This window comes from Erpetoichthys calabaricus, chromosome 6 (genome assembly GCF_900747795.2).
Source record: "Erpetoichthys calabaricus chromosome 6, fErpCal1.3, whole genome shotgun sequence".
NCBI lineage: Eukaryota > Metazoa > Chordata > Cladistia > Polypteriformes > Polypteridae > Erpetoichthys > Erpetoichthys calabaricus.
This window is the reverse complement of record NC_041399.2, coordinates 68,782,015-68,805,617: the sequence shown is the minus strand read 5'-3', so window position 1 is coordinate 68,805,617 and position 23,603 is coordinate 68,782,015. Positions and strand designations below refer to the sequence as shown.

The following is a 23,603-nucleotide window of genomic DNA, read 5'->3' as shown; positions in this document are numbered from 1 at the left end:
CAGGTTACATCCTAACTTGTTATTCATCATTTAATATTAAACAACAGAGAGAGCACTTGTTGTAACTGCCTTGAGACTTTGTTTTGTTGTCTACCATACGTAGTTTAAAAAGCCCCTTCATAGCTTGTTGCGAAATAATTCTGTAACTTAGTTCACAGCATTGTTCATAAAGCAAACACTTTGTGAATAAACATCAACACAACCAAATTGTGGTAAATTATGACTCAATATTTAGATAAGAAATTCCAAAAAAAAACAATTGCCCCTATCACTACCACCACCCTAAACCCCCCACACACACACACCCCCCCCCCCCCCAAACCAGCTATGAGAACAAGGAGCAGAAGAACAATAGGCAGTGTTCATTTACAGTAGCTTCAACAAAATAAACTGCTTTTTTTGTTCATGGCAAACATGGTGCTTAATAATGGAATTGTTATTAGTGTCAGCGTTTATACAGAGTAGGGTGGAGGATATGAAGTTTGTATACTTATACAAAACAGCCAAAAACCTCCAATGGAAAAATTCACTTGCCTTGCTCCAGGATGTTAATTTTCTTGGAACATGATCACCTCTGGGTCATTGCATAAATTCACAGCAGGCTTACTGACATGTCAAACCCTTTCTGCAAGATAGAATTCAGCACCTGTGAAAATGAAAAAGAAGTCTAAGTATAGATAGATACTTTGTGCTCTCGCTGCCTCTTTATTCCACTTCTCTTTAAACTGAAAAGATACACTGACCTGCTATTGTACTGATTCAACCTAATGCTGATACCCCAAAGGACTGACAATAAGTAATAACTCAACAAACTTCTTTTTTAACCTGTATTTTACCTTTGCCCATCTTGCAATTTAGTCACTTCTACAGACAGCCCTGCTACTATAACCTAATTATTCACTTGTGCAGCACCTTCTGTTCTGGCAATGTCTTCTCTCTTCACTGTCAGGCAGAATGTATACCATAGAAACAGCATAGTAAGGGATCTAAACCATGACTTCTGCTGGCTCAAAATGAGTGTTAGCTCTTTGAAACAGAATGTTTTAATTGAAAATATTAAAGGACCTTGAACTAAATCACGTCATCTCTAAAAAGTAATCAAAATAAAAAACTATTAATTTATAATGAAAGGTAAGTAAACAATGAATTTAAACGTAACACATAGAGCTTAAATAATAAGCCAGTGAAAACATTCATAGTCTTGTACACACTATACAAGCACTCCTCTACAATCCTCACTTCCTCTGAAACACCAAAAGATATTCCAATACAACTGGAACCTGATGGCTTTGGAGTTGACACGGATGGACCCTCTCTTAAAAAAATGTTTCCTCAAAAATAAAAGCCCATAAACCTCCATTACTTTTTGTATTAATTTCTAAATATGTGTTTTATCTACAGGCCTTATTTGTTTGTTTTCCATTATACAACATTTGTTCCTGTTTCTTTATTTTTTTTTAATTAATGTTTTATAATAGAGTAGTCAGGGTCTAACCCAGATCCCAACTTGAAGTATGACCTCTCTTATAGAACTTGTCCGTCCAACTTCTAAAACTTGTAGTCGCTCATCATTCCCGTCAGTAGAACTCTGCTACTGAATTAATCAACTTAAATTTTTGTAGCATCTTAAAGGTGCACAAACTGTTTGAATAGTGAATACAACTTAGCAGTGTTTTGGGAGTTCATCTTGGCCACCATATTCAGTAAAATATCTGTCCCTGCACAAGCTTTATCTATGTATTTTTCAAGGTTCACTTCATCTGCGCAGGGAATAAACACCTGGATGCCTCAAAGTACTGATTGCATCTCTATCAGAAAACTTGGATTAGTGACTTTACTTAATAAAAAGATACAATCAATAATTAAAAAGGTTAAAATATGCTACTTGCCAGAAATACTAGGGACAATTATGAGACAAAGGAATTGATTTGTTAATGGTCACAGAGAAACAAAGTACTGAAATTTAAACTTGTGACTGACCTTAGGTCATCAATTCCAACTCATTGGCCATGATATGATACTGCCTGTCAAAATCATTTTGAAAAAGCACCTGAAAAAAATCGCATCTTAAGGTAACATGGCTTTACTATACTTCCATCTTTTTTTATTCATACAGTCCTTTAATCATTTTTTGCTTATAAATTGCAGTGACATAAGTAATAAAAATTGTTCATAATCAAAAGATAATTGAATTGTTTCTTGTACTTTACAGAACACCCATCTATAGCCCATGGCTGTCACATTAGGTTTCCAGAGATATTCCTGAACTAATTTGCCTTTGAAATGAAGCACAGTGTATAAAATAAATGAAGAAATATGATTGTGTCATTTCAACTTTATAAAAATGACTATATGGTCCCAGGTTATTAAATGCAACTATAATAGCTGAATAACAGCTAAATAAAAACTGGTGACAGCGTCACAGTAAGCAGATTACTCTGAAGCTATGCAACAATCTCAGATATCAAATACATTTAAATATTCACAAAAGAGCACACACACACATGCACACACAACAAGTCTTTTTCTCAACCCACTCAATCCTGAGCAGGCTCATAATGAGCTGGAGCCTATCTCAGCAAGCACAGGGCATAAAGTAGGAAAAATCCACTTGACAAGCTACCAGCTCATTGCAGGGTGAACACACTCATACACATGCCTTGGCCAATTTACCATCGCCTATCCATCTAACTTGCACATCTTTGGACTGTGGTAGGAGACCACAGTACCCGAAGGAAACCCACGCAGAATTGGGGAGAATGTGTAAACTCCACACAGGGAGGACCTGGAACGAGAACCTTGGTCTCCTCACCGCAAGGCATCAGTACTACTACTGCACAACATACTGTAAATATTCATCATTTACAGAGAAAGAAAGAGACAGAGAGCATTCCAGTTATATATGAATGTGTATGTTTTTAATACATATATGTTATTGTATATAAGAGAATAGGGTTTCCTGAAGAAATCTTTATGAGTGTGTGATTTGTTTCCACTGAATAGTATATGGGTGAAGAAGATTAAATAATAATAATAAGTAACAATAATTTTGAAAGCCAATACTTGACTGTTGAACCATCAGCCTAAAACTAACTGTAAAATCTTATCAGAATAGTTGATACTGCTACTGTACATCATAGCTCCAGAATTCAAATTCCTGTTACTGGAAAACCTTTATAATTCAAATTATAAAATAAATACTAAGATGTTACATTTACTTTGCATTGTATCAGTATTAAGAAGTAAAAAAATTGAATATTATTTATGGATTACAGTTTATGTCATAGTACCACTAAAATTAAATTAATTGCTCTGAGTCTCTGCAAATTATAAAATCCAAAAATCAGAAAAAAACTAAGAAATTACAGTTTATTAACTCTACAAGGTAGGCCCCAAGCAGAACAATGTAACAGTATTACTTACCCGTAAATGGGAATAAAATCTTCCTCACAACTCACTAGTGTGGTGGGATTTAAATCTGCTCCTGGCCATGTGAGGCAATCCTTCAAAATTACTTTATCATCCATTCAATTTGTAGACAGATAAACCCTAGGTACATCCATATCCACATGCCCTACTGAACTGGGTTGCATGCCACAAGCCTGGCCCGTGCAGATGGTCAGTAAGGTCAAGCTTCAGCACTCCTCCAACAGAACCTTACAAAGCAACCACCGTAGCTGTAATGAATGAATCAGTGAAACAGCAGTAACCCAATCCCAATAGCTATCCACTCTGATCTCTCAGGGTATCTCTCAGAGCCACACACTATGTGTTCCTGGGTAATAATGACATTCGGGGAACATTTTAGTCAAGATTGTAATGCAAGAGAAGACCTTTGCCCTCAGGCTGTGGAATATCCATTCAATCAGCACACATTCTCTTCAACTGCACCCCCACCTCTTTCTCTCTCTCTCTCTCACACACACACACACACACACATACACACACAATCACACATGCTCACATAAACCTCTTTGTTGTGTCCTGCATTTACATAATTACCTCCACCTTATAAAGACAGCAGCAAACAGTATTTAAATAGACATCTTTTAATCATCTAAACCTACCCAAAATTAAAAAACACCTTAAGAAATAAAAACATATTAATTCATTTTAGTGTTTTCATATGAAAGCAAATACAATGTCAATATTTTTAAAATGGTAAGACTAAGTAGACGATGAGTGGGTAGTGTTAATTTTTTTCATTAGTTATTAACAAATATGTCATCTTCAGACTTACTAGTGAACAGTCCATTCAGTTTTTCAGTGCTCTTATGCAACACATTAACACATACAAAACCAAGCAAACAAATATAATTCAAGATTTCAGTTAAAGAAGCTGTATTTTGTTAAATGTGTTTTGGGCTGATCTGTATCAGGCCCAGCTGCCTGGCCAAACAAATCACCCCACCCCCTTCACTCACTTTCAAGGTACTCTGCACAGCAGGATCCAAACCACCATTCCCATTCATTAGCACCTCCTGGTGCCTCAGGGTTTCAGTTTACCTCCTAAGACCTTACTAATGTCTCCCTTCAGTAACCACCCCAAAGTGAAGCCCTCCCACGACAAGAAAATAAAAAGATGTTGCTGACCAGCTGGTCTGGACACTGAATCCCTAAAAGCAGCTTGGTGACTATGCATGCTGTCTCCCCAAGGCAAGGCCACTGTTCTCTCCATGTAACATCTCACTCCATACAAGAGGGTGGTTTGCTCTAAAAGAGATTTCTTATTCCACATTTCTCCTAACTAATATCCCCCAATACCCCCCCAACACTTATTATTCCCTTCCCCCTCTTTTTCATTTATACCATTTGCTCCCAAACAGCAACTCACATGGGACTCATCCATCTTGCCAGACTCTTCCTGAAGTGACAGATGCTCTTAGGAGGACTGTACTGCTGAATGAACAAAAGACAATGTTTCCAAAAACTCCAAGGAGGTAGTGAGAGCAACGAAAGGAGACCCTCATCTCCTACTGAAAGGCACCTATTTGCTGAGTCTGCAGGTCATAAATCTAAGAAAAACACTAGTCCATCTCACTCTTTCTCCCATTCTTCCTCTCTCTCTACACCACTCGGTACACCTTGGAATATTAGAAAACTTATGATGGAATGTTGTCTTTCATTGAGTTCAGGCCTGGAAAATAGCATACATGGCTTGCTGATGCACCAATGTACTCTCAGGATCGTTCAGGATATTCACAGAAAGACATTAAAGGGAATCCCTTTCACAATGGTTTTACCAATAAAACTATGCAAAGAAGAAGGTCAAACGAACAGACATTTAGTTTACCTCTCTTGTTGGTTTACCACTACTTATAAAGGTGTTAGGTTAGATAGACTTTTACTATCCCAGAGGGAAATTTGTTTGCAGCAAGAAAATACAAAACATAAGGCACTGTTACAGAATTCAAGAACAATATGCCAAAAAAACACAACTGACAAACACAATGTTATCATAAGTGTACACACTCATGAATAGTACAAAAAAGAATAATTACCATGAACAGTACACAACATAATAATTCAAAATTCAACTGCATCCCTACAAATAACAGAATCCAAAATGCTTAAAGTTATACGAATAAAAGAATTCTTAAATCTGTTGCTCTTCACCCTTGGGAACCTAAATCTGCAGCCTTATGGTAACAACTGAAATTTAGGAAATAGAGGATGGCTATTATCTGACAAAACTGAGTTGACCTACTTTCTGAACTGTTTTTTAAAGCAGAGGTCTACTGCAAACCAATAATTTGACTATTTAATTTTAGAATTTGTTAGGTTAGTTCATATTCTTATTGCTAAGGGTTGCCAAACCAGCTTGTAAAAGATGCACAGACGCAGTATACATTTTACATAATAATCGGTTGATTTCATTTTTGCAACAGTACGAGTACACTGTGCTGGCATCAAAATGTGAAACAGTGTGTTCTTACACTTTGTCAGTAACTGTCAAACTTTCCACACACACACTACTGAATCCTAAGATTATGTGTAAGTTAAAGTGTGCCTTGCACAAATTATTTTCTGCTCACCCACTTTCATTATTCTCTTTGTGATTATTACTTCAGAACAGGTGTCACATTAAACTAATTATTGGACCATGGCTTTTTGGTGTTATATGACACATTAATTAACTTCCCCAGAACTAAATAACAGGGCTGCACCAAAACACTAATTTTCAATATTTCCTATAATACTGAATAATATATATACAAAAGGAAATTTTATACTGCTAAACAAAACATTCTTTGATTAACCACACAATGCATTGTGACCAAACCACTTTAAATATATTTGCAGGTGAGTAAAATACTAATGGACTGTGATGCTGCCTGAGATTAACATATTCAGCTAAAAATGACTTTCAGTAAACAAAATAAACCAGATAATAAACATAACAATAGTCAAACATATGCACGCTAGGTTATCCTGTGGTTTCAAATAGGCCTTGTGTGAGGGTGGGAGTGTGCATGACTGGGTCCGGTGACAGACTGTCACCTTATCCAGGGACTCTCCATTTTTGCTCCACTCCTGCTAGAATAGGCTATGTGCTCTTACGTCACTGACTTGGACTGTCCAAGTAGGTTTGGGAATTTAATGTTAGGTGATGTAAATTTGCTAACTTTAATCAACTTGCATTAATGTACAATATATAAAAGGCTGAAAGTATGGAAGAAAATTGAACATTAACTTTGTAGTTAAAATGTGCATATGAAATTAATTGCATGGAGATTCCAAGATTGACCAAAAAAAGGAGCATTTTGGATTCATTAATATATATATATATATATATATATATATATATATATATATATATATATATATATATGTCTCCTTGCTTCTCTTGGGGTGCTCCACTTTACCTGTCACATCCCAAAGACATGCATACGGTTTAGTTGGTTTGTTGTGAACTGTAAATTGACCCAGCATGAGTTAGTCTGCGTGTAAGAGTGGGCATGCCCTGTGACAAGTCTGGTCATCTCCAGGATTACATGTTTGGATAGGCTTTGAGATTCTAAAAAAGCAAAGTGGGTTAGAAACTGAATGGATGAAGAATAAGAGAAGAGCTTGCCCTGACTAAGTATACAATTTTTCCGTGGTTGCAAGGAGCAAAAAGAGAGATACTCTTAAGCAACTTCAGCTTGCACTGGAATAATTACTGACACTATAAACTCCAGGAAATGGAATTTCAGTAATAATTTGGCTGAAATACTGCAAAGCAGCTAATTTGCTTTGGATGTGTTTCACAAAATTTTACTGCAAATTAAAAATGGATACAATGCACCTCTTGTGCCCTTTTTACCTTTATGATGCTCAATGGAAATACTGACATTTTTGTTATCATTGTTATTTGTCCCTGAAATGTGTGTGGTACTATCAGATACAGTTGAACACTATTACTAATGCAGTATAATATTTGCATATTTAAAAGAAAAAACTATATTGATCATAAGTTAATATGGTTAATGGAGCAATTAGGATTATTCTATGTATAGTTAAAACTGGTGCACTAGGAAGGGATACAGAACAGAGTAGTGCTCCAAATCACAGAACCTTTTTGTTCTAAAGTAAACCAATTTTCTTTCCTTTTACTCATTACATCTGTGCTTTTCCTTTATGACAAGCACTATGTTTTCACAGTTATCTCTGCATCTTGACTAGTGACTGCACATTTTTAAAAAAGGAATTGTTGCTGAGCTACAACAAAATGTCATAATAAATTTGAAAATGAGAAATGCGAAGTGTGCCAATTTCCCACATCACATCCCGTAAAAACACTGCTGTAAGTTTTGATTCCACGCGGCTCTGCTAACACAGACCTTTGACCCCACTCCCATTAGCATTCTATCAATCTTTATTTTGTATTGTGCCTTTTGAAAAGTACACTATCACAAGGCAATTTAGCCTGCACTATATTCATCAGTATGTTTGAGTAAATCATTTGGCAAAGTTTTTATTAAACATATTTTTTTCACCACTAATGAAACTCTTTTGACAAATTTAGCTAGTCTATTTAACAGTGCGTCCCTTGTATGAAAATCTCTCAAACAAATGTGCTCAAGTCACCACTACCATTTTTGCCTAACAAGTTGGAAAAGATGTCCTTCATTCTTTCCAGTGTAAAAACAGACATATAGTAATGGCTACAGACTGTCTTTTAAAAACTCGGCTTTTCTCACAGGAAAGCAAAAGTATGTTAAATTGTATACTGTACTCATGTTTTTGCTTCCCTTCTACCAAATTTTCATTAAAAAATTGATTCAGTTTTAGAAATGAATATTGAAATACATGATTGCCTGTGCTCATCAATAATTATATTTAGGGTTGGAGTGTTAGTGTGAGAGTGACTTTATTCTTTTTCCTAAATTCAAGAAAGAGTGCCAAAGAGTATTTTATTCCAAAATCTGTGGAACTTTAATTACTGATACTTAGTCTAAAATCCTTCAGCAAAATTCATCCTTTAAACCTTATGACTCTCTGTAATCCTCCATCTATTTACTCAAATTTCCTTAAGAAATTACTCGACTGATACTTGTACATGTCTCTATGTATGTAAAAAAATTAACTTGAATATGTTCTCCAGGAAAGAAAATACTGAAAGTCAATATATGTTACAGATACTGTGGTCAGAATGAGCCAGTGTGGTTATTTATAAATTTCCGCTTATCATTTAAGAGTTTCTTTCAATTTAAAATACACAATCAAGGAGATCCAATACATCCATTGATACACAGTAAAAAAATCACTGATGTTCTATTTAATTGTACTAAATGTGTTATTATGTATTATGATCATCTCAAAAACTGGAATTTGCTATTTTATTGCCAGGAAATTAAGACAAAATGTAAGGAGAAAAAAGCAATTATCTGCATCCTTTTCTTAAACAGCTAGTTATTGAACAAAGATTAGGTTTTGAGTTTTTAATCCAAAATTTGGATACCTATATCACTGCATTGCAGGTCAGGTCAGGTTGGGGAGCATGCACTTGTACAGCGCACTGCCGTACCCATCACACGAAGAAACAGCTCAGGATCCTGGTTGACAGCCCTCAGGCAGACACGCAGACCAGTCCCACCCTCTATCCCACCCTCAGACCCTCTATCTGCCACAGCCAATGTGTTACATGGGCATCCTCTTGGCCTGGTCCAGCTATTCGGGTCCTCAACAATGAGGATTCTGCGAGCTGGATCACCATAACTGATGCTCCCTCACAATGCAGGTAATGTGCCTCATTCGGGACTCCATGAGCAACCCCTCATTCAACACAAAGTCAAACCAACGGTACCCAAGGATTCTCAGAAGAGACACTAAATAATACTAAATAATAGCTACATCAGGCCCCATCTCCTCATAAATTTAAGACTACATTGTGAAGACTGCATTGGCTTAGGGTGATTTCAATGTATGGTTTATAGAAAATTATATGATTATCTATCCATTTTCCAACCCGCTGAATCAGAACACAGGGTCACGGGGGTCAGCTGGAGCCAATCCCAGCCAACGCAGGGACCAATCCCGGGCAGGGTGCCAACCCACCGCAGGCCACACACAAAGCACACACTAGGGCCAATTTAGAATCGCCAAAATACCCAACCTGCATGTCTTTGGACTGTGGGAAGAAACCGGAGCACCCAGAGGAAACCCACACAGACACAGGGAGAACATGCAAACTCCACACAGGGAGGATCCAGGAAGCGAACCCAGGTCTCCCAACTGCAAGGCAGCAGCGCTACCCACTGCACCACTCTATATGATTATCATGGACTACAATTATTTATCTGAACATGTGTACATACTAAATTTATTCACTGACATTTTCATTTCAGTAACTCAGAAATAAAAATTACTTAGAAGCAATACTAAGTAATCCAAGTTCAAACATTATTATATTAGCACCAAATGAATTACTGAATGATATCATATTATTCAGAATATTTACATTTACACAAACCCTTTAAAGATGCTTTTGTAACAACATCTCTCTATTATAATAACAAGACAAGGACTTTTTAGCCTGAGACGAGACGTAACTTTTCAAGAGAGATACTTTCACGTCCCGCAAGACAAGACTGAGCCAAGAGATTTAACCATGCCCAGGGCCAGAAAAAATGACAAAGAGTAGTCAAAGACAAAGGCAAAGTAGAACATCGTAAAGAATTCAAATTTGCTGGTGCGATACACATGCAGAGCAGGTTAGAGATAATGAAAGTACTAAAATTCGAAAGTCTTAAAAAAATGATAGTAAAGATTGCATTAGCACAAACAAATGGAAATTATTACAGTGAAACAGTGAAAAGAGATTGAATATATTGTTCGGATTTAAACTTTAAGTCGGAGACTTGTACAGTAGATCATTTAATTCGTGTTGCCATCAGAGAAAAGTAGTGTTTCTTCCCAATGAAGAGGCATATCCGCGTAGGGGTCGGCAAGCGAAATAAGCAGGTGGCAAAGACCCCTAGTAATTTTAAAATCAGTTTTGTCAGCAAGTCACTTAGTCTGGTTTGTGGCATTTGTTGTTATAAGATATATGTTTGAATCAGCACATGCAGGACAAATTAGTTGGTTATCAACACATATTGAAGATTAATATTTAATTGAAGTCAAATTCAAAGTTCAAATGTTTTTTTTAATTTTCTAAATCTCTCCCTCCTTTTTTAAATATATCCCATTTTTAAGGCTACCTTTATGATATCAAATATGTCAACTGAAGTTTAATCAAATATTTAAGAACTCCTGTAAAACTATCTTTGTTCTGTTGTTTTCAAGGTGCATCATAGAAGTGATCAACCTTATTATTTAAGTCTGTTGTAGTTAAACTGACCTTTTCTGCAGTACCTATTCATACCTGGAAACAGTATCTCATTTGCTCACATACCATTTAAATATATGTGGTATATGAGATCACTACACTCATCACATTTTAGTTGTTACTTCATTACATTCCTTTAGGTCTAAACAACTCTCTGCTGATTCATTTTTAGCAATTAAGTACGTGATTATGTGCTTCTGCTTGAACACTACATGTCAAATCATTAGATCTGCCTAATAGTTTAAGTAAGAGCTCAGATTTCTAAATATATGGCCAAAATAAAGGTTGTGAACCACTAAAATGCTTAAAATTTTATTTTAGAATTAACCTGTAGCCTAGCAACAGGTATAGACAAAGCCAGGGTATAGACAAAACAGCAGCGATAGGTACCAGCTTGCCGCAACACTTAAGTGGAAAACTTGGTTAGAAAATAGACGGTTTGTTGTGTGGATAACTGTACCCTCTACTACATTAAGAAGATGAATGTAAGTGGATTCTCACATCATTTATATCTTCTTCATTCAAATACATTACACTACATGTAAAAATTACAGCAAGTCGCAGCTAATTGGTCACATCATTGCTCTCTCAAATCATGCAAGAATCATGGATATTTATTTCTGACCTAATTCTAAAGTGGACTACAAATGCCAATAACGAAAGCATTCTTTTCCTTAAAGAGCACTGAGATTTTCCAGTTTTATTAAGTTAAACTGTGACAGGTTTTTAAATAATTGGTGCAATTGCCGCAATCCTGTGCCAAATTTCAAGCTCTCCTACTATAATAGAATTGCATGTAGCAATACTGCTTAGACATATGATCAAAAATGGATGACACTGGTAAAAAGAATGCAGCCATTAAAAAACTGAAGCCAAAAATAGCAACATCCACAAAAGCAACACAACCAAAAATGGTGTCATTATTTTCTTTTTCCTCTTCATCTTTTTTTACTTCTATGGGATCAATGCGCTTGATTACTCCTACCTTATCCATACAGCTCAGACCTGTACACCCTTCCCCATTCAGACCCCTTTCTTTCAGATCTTCCCTTACTTTATTCATCCACCTCCACTTTGGCATCCCTTGCCTTCTCTTCCTCTGTTCTTCCATTTCCATCACTCTTTTGCCCAAATATTCATTGTCTCTCCTCATCACATGTCCAATACCACTTCAATCTACTTTCCTGTACTTTCTTGGATATCTATTCAACGTTTGTTGTACCTGTGATTGTGTCATGTCTTATTCTGTCTTTTTCTGTAACTCTACACATCCATCTCAACATTCTCATTTCTGCCACATTTAACTTCTACTCCTGTGCTCCTTTTGCTGCCAGTGTCTCAGCTCTATATACAACATTGCTGGTCTTACCACTGTCTTAAAAACCTTACATTTAACCTTCACCTTAATTCCTTGATCACATAAAACTCCAGACACCTTCTTCCAGTTGTTCCATCCACATTGCACTCTGGGTTATCTCTGTATCTAATTTTCCATCTTGGGCTATCCACTGATCCTAGATATTTAAATTTATCCACTCTTATACACACACATGATTAGGGTTGTGAAAACTATCAAAATATCGATAAATATCTATTTTAACAGTTTAAAATTTCTTCCACACTCATTTTTCATGGTATCGATTCTGCAGCCAGCATTACAAATGTACTTCTGGCTTGCCATGGCTAAAGTTGCTGCCCAGTTTCCACCCATTCACAGGTGTTAATATGTAAACTTCAGCAGCTCTGGAGCCGTGCACTATGAAACACTGAGCAGCAGGAGGAAGTGTTTGCACTCTGTATCTGGGGCATAGGCCCCTTAAATTACCTAAATGGGGCCACTTGGGTAATCTGTACCTTTGATGGCCACCTGTGTCACCTAATAGGTTCAATGACTCTGCTTAAAGGACAGACATGCAAATTAATTTTGAGAAATATCTTATTTATACATTACAGAACAATTAATTAAGTATAAACCATAAACTGTTGCGTCTGAAATAGGTATGCGATGCTATTTTTTTCCTACAGGTTAAAATGTTTCTTTGTTGTCAGTCTAACATTTGATGCATTAAGACAGGGGTCTGAAATCATTTTTACCTGCAAGGTCAATTTAATTATGCACTGTTCATTAGGTGGAACACTCTTTGGCAATGGGGTTCTGTTGCTCCATCAAATCTTAACCTATTGATGTATGCTGCTGTAGTACTTTACTTTCTTTTATTTTATTAAGTGTGATTTTAAAATTATATTTCATCACATTAACTATATAATATAAGACACTATAACTGTTCAGTGCTCAGATGCATAAACAGTGGCAGCACTCCTCCATGTGCTCATTTACTTCCAGGTAGATGTGCTTCAGAGTATGTATTTATTATCTGAGGGCTCATTTGTGACCCAACAAAAGCATGCCCCATGGGAGAGCACATCGACATGCTAATCTTTCTTGCAAAAAATGTGTAGGTTACAAAGTCTTCACAGGTGGCGCAGTGGTAGTGCTGCTGCTTTGCAGTAAGGAGACTGTGGAAGATTGTGGGCTTGCTTCCCGGTTCCTCCCTGTGTGGATAGAGTATTGAGAAAAGTGCTATATAAATGTAATGAATTATTATTAAAGACATTGGAGTTTATTTATACAGAAATGCAATGTGCACCATTTGCTTTTATGCAAAGCCCTTAAATATGTTACTGGTCTGTTTGTGCATTTCTTTCTGAAAAATTGTTTACAAAAGACCACATTAATGTTCTTTTTACTTGAATGTTTAGTTCATGTTTGTTTGAAAATGTTTATATACATTGTTCACAAAAGATTGCAATACATATTAAATTAACATTTAGTGACATTTGTAGCATTTTATTGTACTACCTCAGCAACAGGTGCTTTCATCAATGTAAAAATACTTTTGACAGGATTTAAAATTCTTCACTTTTTTTTTTTTTAGAGAATTTTACTCCTACCTTTTTTTCAAAAGATTGCACTACTTGAAGTATGTGCATTTAATGACTAAAATTTCTATTATTTGTTTTCATCAATGCAAAGCTTTTAAGGCATACAGAATTTTTATGTGTTACATTATAAACTGTATTTGGCATCAAAAATGAAATTGAATTTCATGACTTTTCTCAGTACCATTTCGAAGTTTGAAATTTTTGTATTGTAACAACTCTACAAATAATGCTTTTTATGTTACAATATTTATTATTATGACTGGTTGTTCAGTAACCTTATTGTCTACTGATGCACGTAAATATGGTCCTGTGCCTTGCTTTTCTAAGGCAGTACATGTTGTATACCATATGTCTTGAAGAGAAGGCAGCTGGGTGCCAATAATATTCTGTGTTGCTTTCTCCATCCCGAGCAGGGCTTCACAATGCTGAGTCAAACAGGTGTTATCACAAGATGTTACACAGTCAGTTAGAATGGATTTTACTGTGCACTTGTAGAAGTTAATGACAACAAATGGAGAAATCTGAGCTTTCCTTAGACATCTAAGGAAGTAGTGATATAGGTCAACCTTCTTCATAATGACTGAAATATGTTGTGCCCACTTCAGTTAAATTATGATGGTCACCCCAAGAAATTTAAAGTTGCTCACTCTCCTAAAAAAATATACAAATATTCATTTTCAAGAAGCTACTTCAAAAAGTACACTATATTTTGTTTCAAGAAATATACACAGTATGTCCAACAAAACAGTCCACCCAAAGATATTTTTAACAGCTTACATAGCTTTTCCTTTAGTTTCATGTGGTGAGGAAGAAAGATCTAAATGTGACTGACAGATAAAACTTTTAACATGCAACTAATCTAATTTTGCAGCTTGTAATATATGTACTGTACTGCTATATATACTGTACTGAAATCAACAAAATAAAAAATGTTATATAATAATATTTTGCTCCTTATTCAGCTTTTCAGCTTTTAGAAATGTACACTCTTACATTTGCATTCTTTATAAAACCAAAGTCTTTTTTGGTTACACCATTATTATACATAATGTAAATTTTTTCACATATATTGACAAACTACCCCTTTTCTATCTTATATTGTCAATTTTTGCAGAAATATGGCTTAGGTGATCACTTACATACATAAATAAATCTGACATTTTTGTTTATGAGGACATGAGTTTGAAAAAGATATATCTAAGGAACAAATAAACATGTGTAGGCACTTTCCCACTGCAGGAACCTTGTTCTTAGGAACCAATTAGTTCCAGTGTGTGTAGGCTCTAGGCCACTCGTGGTCCCTGGTCACTCTTATGTGTTGCATTCCCACCACTAATAAGAAATTGTAACCGTTATCCAAAATATGTGTAGAAGAAGTATAATGCTGTGTGAAGGGCAGTGCGTGCAATAGGCAGTTTACAGGTTTCTTTTTTGGGAATGCTGCAGAAATTCCTGAATTTCTAAAAGTCCCTGGTTTCTGAAAAAGTTCCTATGTTGGGAAAGTACCTTATGCTTGTAATAATTTCTCTAGTCAATTCATGTCATACATCAAATTCTTTCAGCATTGATCCATGCCCATTTCATGAAAACAGTTTGTGTTAAAATGTATTAATGGATTTTGAAAAACTTAATAGTCATTAATATTCATTCATTTTTCAAACCTATATAACTCAATGCAATTAAGCAAGGAACTAAATCACTGCCTAGCAGGTCTGGATGCTTGGAATGAACCATCCCTAGGAAGAACACTAATTTGTTTCAAGACATTCACACAACCACACCACAATCACATAAATAAGGTTTGGATTTGATAACCAGCTGTACCTGCACATCTTTGGGATGTGGGAGGAAACTGACATAATGGGAGAAAACATATGGGGAAACCTGTACACTCCCACAGACAATGGCCAAGCTTGGACCTGAATCCAAGTCTAACCTCTGAATCACCATGCTGCCATGGTCAATTATTTAATTAATACAATTGACTGAGCTCCTTAATGATAATAGCACATATCCCTGTAACCTAACTCATACAATATCCCCTTCTTGTGCACTTCATAAACTGCCTTTATTCCAATAACTTACAGCAGTGGTGAATGCAAGGCAGATATTCACACATCCATAAAATGTATGACATTCCCAAATCTACTTAATCTAATTTATGGTCACATGGAGCTGGAATCTACCCTGGCCACACTGGGCGTAAGGCAAGAAACAGTCCAGGACAAGGCACCTGTCCATTGCAAGGCCCACTCATATACTGTATATATCCACACTTACACAGTGGTCAATATGGAATCATTAGTTAATTAGCCTGCGTGTCTTTTGAAGATGTGGGAGAAAATAAGTATACTCAAAGTAAACCCATGGAAACACAGGGAGTACCTGTGTAAACCCCACATAAATAATGTCTCAGAACAGACTTTTTGGACTCAGTGATTCTAAACTTTAATTCCTATAATTTATTTTAAAAAATCATATTAGACATTTGCATGTTTCAAACCATGCATGAATCTTCAAGTGGTCAAAACTGAATGGTGTGACAGATACAGGACTTCCTACCAGGGTTTTTTCTCACAACATAGATATATTACCACATTTTACTAGTATTTTTATATTTTTAGCTAAACAAAATAAATGTACCTCTTTCTGCAAATCTGTATAGCTGTATCTGCTATCAAGATTGTATATTGTGTTTATATTGTGAAATTCCCAATTTAAGAAGCCCAGATTTGAACCAAGACTAAGATACATTTTCTATTTATTTGTATCTGACTGTTTATATTTGATTTACACCTGACTATTATATAATACATCATCTTCTTTGTCTAATTTTTTCTAAAATCCCATGCAGTAAAATAAAATAGGGTCACTACAACCACATATGCAAAGAATATTCCCAGTAATATACAGTACAGTATAATCCTGATTTTAGCAAGCTGGTAGCACGAATGGCATGAAAAATGGATGGTTGAATATGATAATATGCAGCACATATACTACAAAAACAGCTACCAAAATAGTGTTATATTGCAGTATCACTTAAAAATAACCCAAAACATGTCCTTTGAAAAAAGTCAAAAGCTTTCCATTTTTTTAATTGTTTGCTCCTCAACTACACCCAACCCATAGAATCTGAAAGCACTTTCTACTACCAAGTCTGTTTGCCTTGACATGTGGCTTTTTACTGAGAGGGATACTGATGACAATACCTTTTCAGCTAATGGAATGCAAAGTATGTCACCAAACATGACAAATAGTGCAAACACTTGGTCTTAGCTTGAGGGGGGGGGGGGGGGGGGGGGGGGGGGGGGGGGGGAAGAGGGGGCTAATACAGAGCTGTTTGTCTGACTTAAGTAAATATATAGTCTTTAGATGGCTACTATTAATTAGTACATGCAATGCTTACTACCTGCAGATCAAAATGCAGATCAAAGGTTTACTAATATAAAACCAACTGGAACACAACCTTTTTTGGGGGGTTTAGTGTGATGAGCTCTCATTTTAAAATTTGCATGGATTAAAACGTGAAAGTATGCATACACCAAAAAATAAAAGAAAATGTGTATATCAAAAACAAATCTGATTTATAAAACCTGCTATACACACATTTCTGTGCAAGTTAAACTTTATAAATCACATTCATCTTGTAAACATGTGTATACATTAATGCACCTCAAAACCCGCCCAGTTACCATTCTGAAACAAGCATATATTGATCACTCTAATCCAGTGTTTCCCAACCTCGGTCCTGGGGTCCCACTGTGGCTGCAGGTTTTTGTTCCAACCAGCTTCTGTTTTTAATTGGGAAATAATGGGCTAATAAATTGATGTGTTATTTCCCAAGTTCTGTGTTTTGGGAACAATATAGAAATTAGAAAAGTTTGGTAAAATAAAATATATATATATTAAAATGTACCAAGCAGTTATATGGGAATAATATATAACAATATTATCATCTTGATTTTCATTCTACTTTTGTGGTGTTCTAATTATTTAATTAATCCATTATTTACTAATTAGTGGGTCTGACGCTAAAGTAGTTGCAGCCTTAGATTATTAGGTGTTGTTACTGATTAGGAATCTGGTTGGAACAAAAAAATGCAGCCACAGGGGGCCCCCAGGACTGAGGTTGGGAAACACTGCTCTAATCAACACTATACATATGCAATCACAATGCTGTAGACCATCACTTGCTGGAAGAGCAGCCTCCCATGTGACACCTCAAAACACTGCCACCTGGATTTGAGTCCCATGGTGCACTCCGCAACTGAGTGTGCAACAGCATGCACTGCATTACAACGTCTCTCCTCTGCATTGTGAGGGCTGGGAATAGTCTAAAGTAGCCAGCAGGTAGCCACTATCACCTGGCACATGTAATGACATAAACAATGAAGTATAGGCAGTGTTTCTCAACTAATGGGTTGCTGGTGGCCGCCACTGGTTTAGCAATTGAGTCTTAATGGGTCGCCTAAGCAGTCAATAGCACTATACAGTATTCATCCCCGTTCGTATCTGCAAATGCTTGCACCACCTGCTTTTCTATTGACATGTTCAATTGACAATAGGGGAACCCCTCGGCTCTTACTTTCATCCATGACTCACCAAATAGGAACCCACCCCCACCCCCACTCTTACATTTGCACTTGTCCCACCACCATACAATTAAAAAGGTAAAACTTTGTCAAGAGATGGTAAAGGGTGAGAAACAATGGTATAGACCATACGAAAAACTGTGGATTCAACCAGTTACCTTACCAACAAGCCAGCCAAATAATTTATGTGTTGTTCCAGGCCACAGAGCCATGACATACAGTATGTCAGTCTTATCTTGGCATCACTTGTGCATTAATAGAATGTTATTGCTTACAGTTAACAAAAGCAACCTCATTTCACTTGGTACTCTGCTTGCTCAGTGCAGTCAATTGTCCTGACTATATTAGGAAAACTGGACACTGTTACATATGGCCTTTCTGTGTTGGCAAAAGCATACTACGCTTTATGCACTGTTTGTTTGCCTACACCATGCAGAAACTGAATATAGTGCCTTGTCAATCTGTTATTGGCTTCCAGCACAGCAGGCGCAATGAAGCTGAATCTTGGCTGAAATATTCCAGACCTGTCTCAGGCCAATTCCAATACAATACAATAGGTAGCTGATATAAACTGTATGAAAAAGCAAAAAAGATCTTCAGTGCAAATACGCAGCATTGGCCCCCTTAAAAGGCAACTAAAATCGAGTATGCACATCATTGTAAGTTTATTATGTTTGTATCAAAGCACATTATTATATCAGCTAATATGAATTATTAGACATGTGTGTTATCATTATCTGGTTTGGCTTGATCAAGGGTGTTGGTTTGGCTTGATCAAGGGTGTTGTCATTTACCAGTTTACCCGAAATATTGTATAAGAATGGGTCAGAGTTGCTGTAAATAAAAGTTCATTCTTCCATCAAGGTTTCTTTTACAAATCCAGACTTTTGCATAAAAAGTACATTTCAGGCCTCTTTTTGTGCTTACATAATTTTTACATATCTGACCCATGGAGACTCCCTCAAGGATTGCAGAATAGGAGTCATGGACAAAACATTAAGCCAAGCTCATTTAAATGCACCTTCCCACTCACTCATTCTGACTGAATTCAGGGTTGCCAATCACCTAAAAAGCACATCTGTTTACCTTTATTGGAAGCCTGTATATTTTAATGTATTTGCTTCCTAGATGCTGCCACCATTACAAAAGTAATGAGCCTTTTTTTTGTATGCACCACAGCTTGTAAAATACCTATGTTAAACTGCTTATAGGAAAGATCACCTAGTTTCTAGTACAACTAGTAAAATATTTCACAAGATAAAGTACCTTCTTTCGTTACGATGGACAGCACATGGTGTCCTCCGGAGCTGAAGAAGTCATGCCAGGCCATCAAGCTGGGGTGAAGATAAAGGCTGTTGAGATTGAGGCACAAGCATTTTCTTCCATCCATTCTCATGGGGAATGTCAACTCTTTGTTTAACAAGTGAGAGGAGCTAGAGGCACATGTAAAGAACCAGAGCATGTTTCGTGAGTGCAGTTTAATGTGTTTTACAGAAACTTGACTGACGAATAATACTCCTGACTCCTGTGTGAATCAAACTGGTTTTGCCATGGTATGAGCAGACAGAGATGCGAGAGTGGAAAAGAAAGAGATAAAGGACTGCTAGTGTTTGTGAACAATAAATGGTGTAACCCTGGACACATAGCTGTGAAGGAGAAGATTTGCTGTGGAGATACTGAACTCTTGGCAGTCGTTGTGAGACCTTATTATGTACTGAGGGAATTTTCTCGCATTGTTGCTATTATTGTTTAAATTCCTCCGTGGGCAGAGGCAAAAGTGGCGTGTAACATCATGCACGAGACTGCTGCGAGATTGCAGACCCAACACCCTGACACTTTTGTTGTTATATCTGGGGATTTCAATCATGTCAGCATTTCCTCCCACTTGACTGGTTTTACACAGTATGTCGACTGTCCCACGAGAGAAAATAAAACACTGCACTTGTGTTATGCCAACATTAAGAAGATTTACAGTGCTTCTGCATTACCATTACTTGGTAAATCAGACCACAATCTGATTTGTCTGCAGCCAGTATACGAACCCTGTGTAATTTGCAGCCTGTAACTATCCGATCATTCAGGAAGTGGACTCCTGAGGCCAGAGAGTCTGTTAAGAACTGCTTTGAGTGTACGATTGGAATATACTGCTAGAGTCACAAGAGAATAGTACAGACATGGATATTGACAGGATGCACATCAGACTACATAAATTTCTGCAGGGATATTATTATACCAGCAAAAACAGTTTGGTGCTAAATAAACCTTGGATTACCAGTAACATCAAGAAACTTCTCAACTCAAAAAACTTGTTTTTCAGGGCTGGTGACAGGGAGAAGCTTAAGCTGGTACAGCAAAACCCGAAAAAGTTTAAATTAGGATTAAGTTAGGCAAAATGAACTATAATGAAAAATTGGAGGTGAGGCTACAACATAACATTAAAGAGGTGTGGAAGGGAATCAAGACCATTGCTGGCTGTGTCTCTGGGACGGTAATGAGCAATGTTGGGGCCCCACAAGAGACTGTTCCAGCCCTTTTCCTGTTCACATTATACACAGCACACTTTAAATATAAGTCAGACTTCTTCCATATTCAGAAGTACACTGATGATACAGCTATTGTGGCGTGTATAAGGAATGGGCAGGAAGGGGAATGTATGGATCTTACTGGAGCTTTCAGTGACTGGAGTAGTAAGAACTGCCTGGTTCTGAACACAACAAAGATGAAGGAGATGATTGTGAATTTCCACAAGTCTAAACTCCCTCTTCAGCCCGTTAACATCTGAGGAGAGGACACTAAGGAGGTGCAAACTTATAAATATCTAGGTGTCCACCTTGATGACAGACTGGACTGGTCTGTAAACACAGATGTTCTCTACAAGAAAGTTCACAGCAGGCTGTTTTTTCCACAGAAGACTTAGATCAATCAATGTATGTTGCAAAACGTTGTCTGTGCTCTATCGGACAGTTGTTGCCAGTGCCCTCTTCTTTGCTGCCGTGTGTTGGGGAGGCAGTATGACAGATAAGAACACAAAGAGGCTGGACAAGTTAGTGAAGATGGCAGGCTCGGTGCTGGGTAAGACTGTGGACTCACTGAGAATTGCGATGGAAAGGTGCATAGAGAGGAAGATACAGGCCATCCTTGACAAAAGTAATGACCCTCTCAACAACATTTTGGTAGGTCAGAGGAGTAAGCGTAGCAGTCATTTTCTCTCACTGTGCTGTAGAACAGAATGCTTTAGAACAGGGGTGCCCGCACTTTTTAAGCTTGCCAGCTACTTTTAAAATGACCAGGTCGAAATGATCTACCTACATTAAAAATGCTATATATATATATATAGGGCGGCACGGTGGCGCAGTGGGTAGCGCTGCTGCCTCGCAGTTGGGAGATCTGGGGACCTGGGTTCACTGCCCGGGTCCTCCCTGCGTGGAGTTTGCATGTTCTCCCCGTGTCTGCGTGGGTTTCCTCCGGGCGCTCTGGTTTCCTCCCACAGTCCAAAGACATGCAGGTTAGGTGGATTGGCGATTCTAAATTGGGCTTGGTGTGTTTGTGTGTGTCCTGTGGTGGGTTGGCACCCTGCCCAGGATTGGTTCCTGCCCTGTGTTGGCTGGGATTGGCTCCAGCAGACCCCTGTGACCCTGTGTTCGGATTCAGCGGGTTGGCAAATGGATGGATGGATATATATATATATATATATATATATATATATATATATATATATATATATATACATACAGTGATCCCTCGCTACTTCGCGGTTCACTTTTCGCGGATTCACGACTTCGCGGGTTTTAAATACAAGTGATTGCCCGCCTATCGCGGAAGTTATGTTCCAGACCCATCAGCAACAGGAGAAAATCCGCGATATAGAAAGACCATATAAATAAACATTTTTATAGTTTAAGCCTTAAAATACCCATCCCACATGCTTTAAACACATGTAAACTTATAAAACACACTTTGTTAACACATATGATATGTGGATGTTGGGCTAAGGATATGAGTAACATCTCACTATTATAAAACATTTTAACTTCACGCAAGACAAGACAGTGAGACAGGAAAATTGGTGATGTACAGACTTAAAATTATTGACACGCAGAGCGACAAGCAGCAAAAAGCCAGCACAAAGTCCACTTCTCCTTAGCGTTCATTCAGCTCCCCACCCCCTTGACAATGCGAAGTGGCAGGAGCGTACTGCGCTTCCGGGGAAGGGGGGTTTGAGCGAAGGTGCGTTCAGCTCTCACACCCCCCCCCCCCCCCCCCCCCCCCCACACACACACACTCCTCCTTCCAAACGTGCAGAGCGACAAGCAGGCATTTTGGCAGAAGCAGCACAAAGTCCATTTCTGCTCAGGGTCAGTTCAGCTGCCCCCCTTCACAAAGCGAGTGCAGACACATTGACGTCTGATCGCTGCGTGCAGTGTGCAGTGTTGGTCTGAGGTGTTTAAGAATGTAGAAAGTGTTTATAAGAGCGTGGGAAAGGTTAACAAGAGAGTGAGAAAGGTTTATAAGAGTGTGGGAAGGGTTTATAAATAAAGCCTTAAAATATGTATAAATAATAAAATAAATACAGGTCGCTACTTCGCGGATTTTCACCTATCGCGGGGGGCTCTGGAACGTAACCCCCGCGATAGGTGAGGGATTACTGTGTATATATATATATATATATATATATATATATATATATATATATATATATATATATATATATATACTGAGTATACTTTATACATAAAATATATGTTGTCATACCTTGCATAACTGAATAACCCTTATGGCACAATAACAATTCAATACATTTATGGTCACTACAGTATTTGGATTTAATAATCTTCATGTGGGAAAAGGCTGACTCGCATAAATAAGTAGAGCCGAATAATGCAGTCAAGGAGGCAGCACATTTCCTCATGTTTGGGTACTTTTCCTCTGTGAGTAAGTTCCAAAACTGTCCATGAGCCCCAGACTTCAGCTGAATGTCATCCTGTAGTGTCAAAATCTCATCCTCCACTGTAGAGGAGTTTCAGGTGAAACAGTGTTGCAATTTTTGATGTGGGTGAATCACCCTCAACATCTTCCCTAAATGGATAGCACTTAAATGTAGCGATTGGCTCAGGTAAAGCCGAGTCTTGAAGAAACTGTCTGTCAAAGTCTGACAGACAATGTTCAATCTGCTCTGTGTGGCATATGCTGTCAAGTTGCGCACACACCTTCCATTGCGTCTTAAGCTCTGAAGCGAGGTTTTGGATGTTCCC

General features: G+C 37.4%; 1 protein-coding gene across 1 annotated transcript in view; it reads right to left on the bottom strand.

Moving 5' to 3' along the window:
* greb1l (GREB1 like retinoic acid receptor coactivator) overlaps window positions 1-23,603 on the bottom strand; it is a 240,877-nt gene that overhangs the window by 137,343 nt on the left and 79,931 nt on the right. The window contains 1 exon segment of the mRNA XM_051928928.1: window positions 535-646. The gene's annotated coding sequence lies outside the window, so the exon portion shown is untranslated.